Raw genomic sequence first — 5,069 nt, 5'->3', positions numbered from 1 at the left:
ACGAATATTAATTAAAAAAAAATACGTGGTGAATATTTTCGGATTCTCTAGTTAAGCGCAAAATTTTATCGGTTGAGTAATGTCCCATGTTAAAATTCACCCGCAATTTTACTATTTTTATACTAATGGAACTATCTCTTACGTTCCGTCGAGTGAAAATCGGTAAACACGCGAGTACGTATAATTTAGCCGTGAACAAATGTGTTTCCTACTGATAACTGCAGATAATGTTACAAAATAATCCAAGCCGCGGAATGTTATGGAAAGATATCGTGTATCGCGTATTGTTTAAAGAATATGAAACTTTTATATCTCTCATGGCACTTCCGTAAAACCTTCGAGGCGCAGAGTTGCACCCAACTAAGTACTGTTACACATTGTACAGGCGAAGTATCTCGTACGTGAAATCAAGGGAATGGGTTTAAGAGTGATTCAATGTAAATTTCGAACGGAGAGTAGCGCTGACGAAGGTGAATCAATATATGCAAATCGATGCATCGGGCAATTTAAGTTGGTTGGCGCATTGTTACTGTTATTACAAGACGAACCCGCTGTTTCCGTTACGAGTAAAACCACCGGAGAGCTGAAGAAACGACGCGGTCTCGACGAGATAGAGAAAAAGAAGAGAGTTACATTTTTGCAGAAAAATGTCACGCGTAAAAGCAACGTCGTAATATTCACAATCCTCGATGGAAAATGTTCAGGAAAAGTTGCCAATGTTTACTTGGAATTTCATTTGAATGTATTAACCCCTGCACGTATGACAACGCGTCAGACTCGTGGCGGAGATTCCGGTGAAAATATGAGAAAAATAGTTATATTAGTAAGAAAAATTCATTGTAGTCCTAATTTTCGTTTCAACTTGTAAGATTAAGGGTTCCTAAATGTAATTCATCTGTAAGAGGTTAGCTTCTGTTACCTGATGCAGTACTGAAACATTAAATGGCTGACGCTTGTATGCGTAGTCAGAAAAGAAATCATATGTTAAGGGGTTAACGTTCTGTGAAACGAAAGTAAATGCAAACATGTAGGTTTTGTAAAAAGATAGAAAAAAGTAAAGTACAGAAGCAGGAGAGTGGAAAGTTCGAAAGAAAAACTCGTCTTGGACACCCTTGAATCGGAGTAATTGTGGAAATACAGGACTTCACACCGTAACGCTACTGCTACATAAAACAAAACCTGTTAATTGGCAGAAGTTCTCGTCTTCTCGAAGGTGAAAAACGTGTAATTGGTTTGATAAGGTATTGTAAGGAGGTCGCAGGCAACGATGATGACAATAAGTTCAAGACTCGTCGAACAGCCTGGAAAAGTTAACCTGTAAAGGCGTCCACGTAACGCGCGACGCAGATAAAGTAACGTCCTAATGCTTTATCTGCGATATTCCTAATGAGATAAGATATATTGTTCTCTCGCAGCGAAATATTCTGCGCAACCGTTTTGTAAAAAAGTAATCCTTGCGAGTGGGCGGAAGTCGTTTATCGTGAGATGAAATCGTTAATTAAATTTAGATAGGTAGGTACAATATAAAATTCGATGCACGATACCTTTGTACGTTTCGAACTTTTTGCTTCAATGGAGTTCAACAATGAACTATAAATTTTCCTTTCTTTCTACCTGAAACTTCGGCAATCTTTTTTTTTTTGCAAGATACGGAATATGTTTCCTGGTTTGAGATGAAGTAAGTCATTTCCATAAACTCAATTATTTATAGATTGTACGTTTAATAAGATCGTTTTATGAGATGGAGAGACATTTACATATTTAGACAGTGAACTATAAATTTTGCTTCCTCTTTTTATTGAAATTTTAACAATTTGTAGAATAGATGTAGAATATACTTCCTGGTATAAAATGAAGTAAACAGAGATTGATTCAGCAACCCTACCTCAGATGAAGAGGCATTTATAGATCTAATCAATAAACTACAAATTTTCCTTTTTTTTTTAACAGAAACTCAGCATTTTTTTTTTTTTTTTTGCAAGATACAGAACATATTTCCTGGTTTAAAACGAAGTAAACATCTACCTGAGATGAAGGCACATTGTTTGTCTCCCAGCAAACCAGACAACAAGCAAAGCTATATTTAAAAGCGTAAATCATTCGACGTGTCTTCTTGTTATCTACAAAAAAAAAAAAAATTCTCCACCTTAAAATTGCGTCTTTACTTGTTTACTTTACCGGTTTCGGTATCGCAACGCGATCGTTAACAGATAGAAAATCAACGCTAAATAACCAGATTGACACTTTCGAATGTTCTCGGTCTGTTTCTGCCCCGCGGAAAGAAATACACAGTCAGAGTCACTTTTGGACGATGAAATCACCGACCAGATATCCTGCAAATTACGCCGCGATAAAAAAGCTAACTGCAGCAAGATAACGATACCCGTAATACGACGTATCCGCCAAGAAAGTTATGTTTGATCCAGAAAAATTACACGAAACGTCCAACATTTCAAACGCCGTTTTCTGATAAGACACAGGTCAACGACCCGCGTCGATCTTCCGTTTAATTAAATTCAAACGAAAAAAATTCGGGCAAAATTCTCCAGAATAATTTTACATTCGAAACGAGTCGATCTTCGAAACTCGCGTTTGATGCAAAAACGACACGCGTGTCGCGTGTGTCTAACATTATGCAACCGACGGTCGGACTTGACGTCACGATTTGTCTATTAAGTCGATTACAAATCGTTGAACTTTCTGAAACATCCGGAACTAAGGGACACGCTCGCGAATAAACGTGAACGATATACAAGTTGCGTGTATCCTCGGCTGGCGAGGAAAAGAAAAGGAAAAGAAACACGTTCGCGAAGGCTTCTCGTTGGCCGGAGGTTAGTCAACGGATCCCGTTCCTCGCCAGTTCTTCCTTTCTCTTCGTCTCTCTTGTTTCCGCGAAGGTCATCCGGTTTTAAATACGGAATCGGTGATCCGTACAGGCGTCATTTTAAATATCAGGAGGCTACGATACTTCCTGTAATTTACTACTATGTAAGCGAGTATCTCCACTGTTGTAGATGCGACGTGAATCGCCAATAACACGGTCTGATTTTCGAGGAACGCGCGTTGCCTGTAGAGAATTGACCGTTTTATTCGCCGATTTTCCGTGTTTCCCGGCCTTCAGCGAACTCGACGCTGGTTTCAACGCGATTTTAGCATACGCGTCAGTTTTACGATCTTGCATCATGATCTCTTGGCTGAATCGAACGTGATCCGAACAGAACGTCCATTTTTTCTTTATCGGGCGATAATTCGACGACGCCATTTTGGTTGCGAGATTTTGGTTCGGTAGAGGCGCCGATGGAAATTTGGGTGAGAATTGTCGGGCAGATAAGTAAAATATTATTTGGAGTAATGAATTTTAGTTTTTTAACGTGAATTCAACACGAGAATTTAGTTTAAATTAAATTTCAGTTTCGTGCGTACAACTATGAAAATGAAATAGTTTATCTGCTGCGATGAGTTTTTGAAATGGTGCTTTGTTTAAAGAATATTGAAAATAGGGGTTTTATTTTGAAATATTTTTTTTTAATATAGTTTTAACGTCGCATTGACTTCTTTTTTATATTTTATACAATTCTTCTTATAATATATTTTATTTATCTTTACTTATTTTCAGTTTATTCGAAATTAGATGAGTAGCCTAATCGATGAAAATTAATATTATTAATTTTATAAAATGTGAAAATACTTGAATTAAAAATAAATTTGCTTTGCCAAATATTAAGATTTCTCGCGTTACAATATCATTTCCTTTCTCAACTTATTTCTATTATCCATAAATATTCGAAATACTTCACTTTATGCTCAAGGTTATCGAAACAAAAAGCATTTTATTCGCCGAAATTTCACTTCCTGTTTAAAATACCATTTTATCTGAACCGTACAGCATTTATTTAAAATATTTTTTCTCTAAATTTCACCCAGACCAGAATTATTCTTATTTTCCAAACGCTTTTCCAAATCATCTATTTATGAATAATACGAGTAACATCAACATAAGCACGACATGCAATAACTATGAAAGTGAAAATCGTTCCCCTCTAATTGGCACCGAGAAATTTCGCGAAATCAATCGACAATCGCAGATAAAAGATTGATTCACATCGTTGTAGAAAGCAAAAAATTGAATAACACGTAAAAAAATGGAAATAATCTTGTTTGATTGCCCGATAGGAATGAATATTCCAAAGGAAAAAAAAGATAGGCTCTTTAGAAGAGAGTACAAATAAAGAGCACAGATACAATGATTAATGATCGGTTTGAATCTCCTCACGATAAGAATTCTGTCTCTCCCGAGTCATGAAACGCTGTTCAAACGCGACAAGTTCCGAGGTTAATTAACGTTGTAATTGACACGGTAATTCTTATGTTAGGCGCGTATACACATATATATCTTTATTTGCGCAAACACGCTTGACCAATGTACCATTAACCGCGATGATAATTGATTATCGGTGATTATAACTCGATCAATAGAATTACACCGTGGTTTTTATCGTCCCTGACCAATGAAATCGTGTTAATCATTTTGTCGGCATCGAAATGATTCCCCAGGCGCCGTACGATTTGTTAAAACAATTTGAACGTTGTTATTGGCGCCGTAAGCTGGTCTTATCTGGATTCGACAGACCAAGTTAAATGCATCGGACATCGCCTATTCAAGTGACGTTTTCCTTTCGTACAAACAAGCTTCGCGGGATCTAACAAAGTCGTTGCACGTTAAACGTTCCTCGCGTACAAGCCACGAAATGCAAATATTATTGCAACGCTGGTGGCCATCGGGACAATAAAATGAGAAATAAATGAACAGCGGATTTACAGTCCAACGTTTTTTAAATTATTTTGGGGGGGGGGGGAATAAGGTTACTTTGTAATGAAATTGAAAAAAATTGTGGAGTCAGAAACAGTTTTGGTCAAAACTTAAACCATATTTCTTTTTTTGGGAAAAAATTTTGGGCAAAACTGTTTTTGACTACTTAATTTTTTATCAATTTTATTGTAAAATGGTATTGCTTCCTGAAGAATAAATATGGTTTAAGTTTTGGCCAAAATTGTATTTGACTCCATAA

Source organism: Habropoda laboriosa, unplaced genomic scaffold (assembly GCF_001263275.1).
Source record: "Habropoda laboriosa isolate 0110345459 unplaced genomic scaffold, ASM126327v1 scaffold822, whole genome shotgun sequence".
Classification (NCBI taxonomy): Eukaryota; Metazoa; Arthropoda; class Insecta; order Hymenoptera; family Apidae; genus Habropoda; species Habropoda laboriosa.
The sequence above is the reverse complement of the archived record's forward strand: the minus strand, read 5'-3'. Positions refer to the sequence as shown.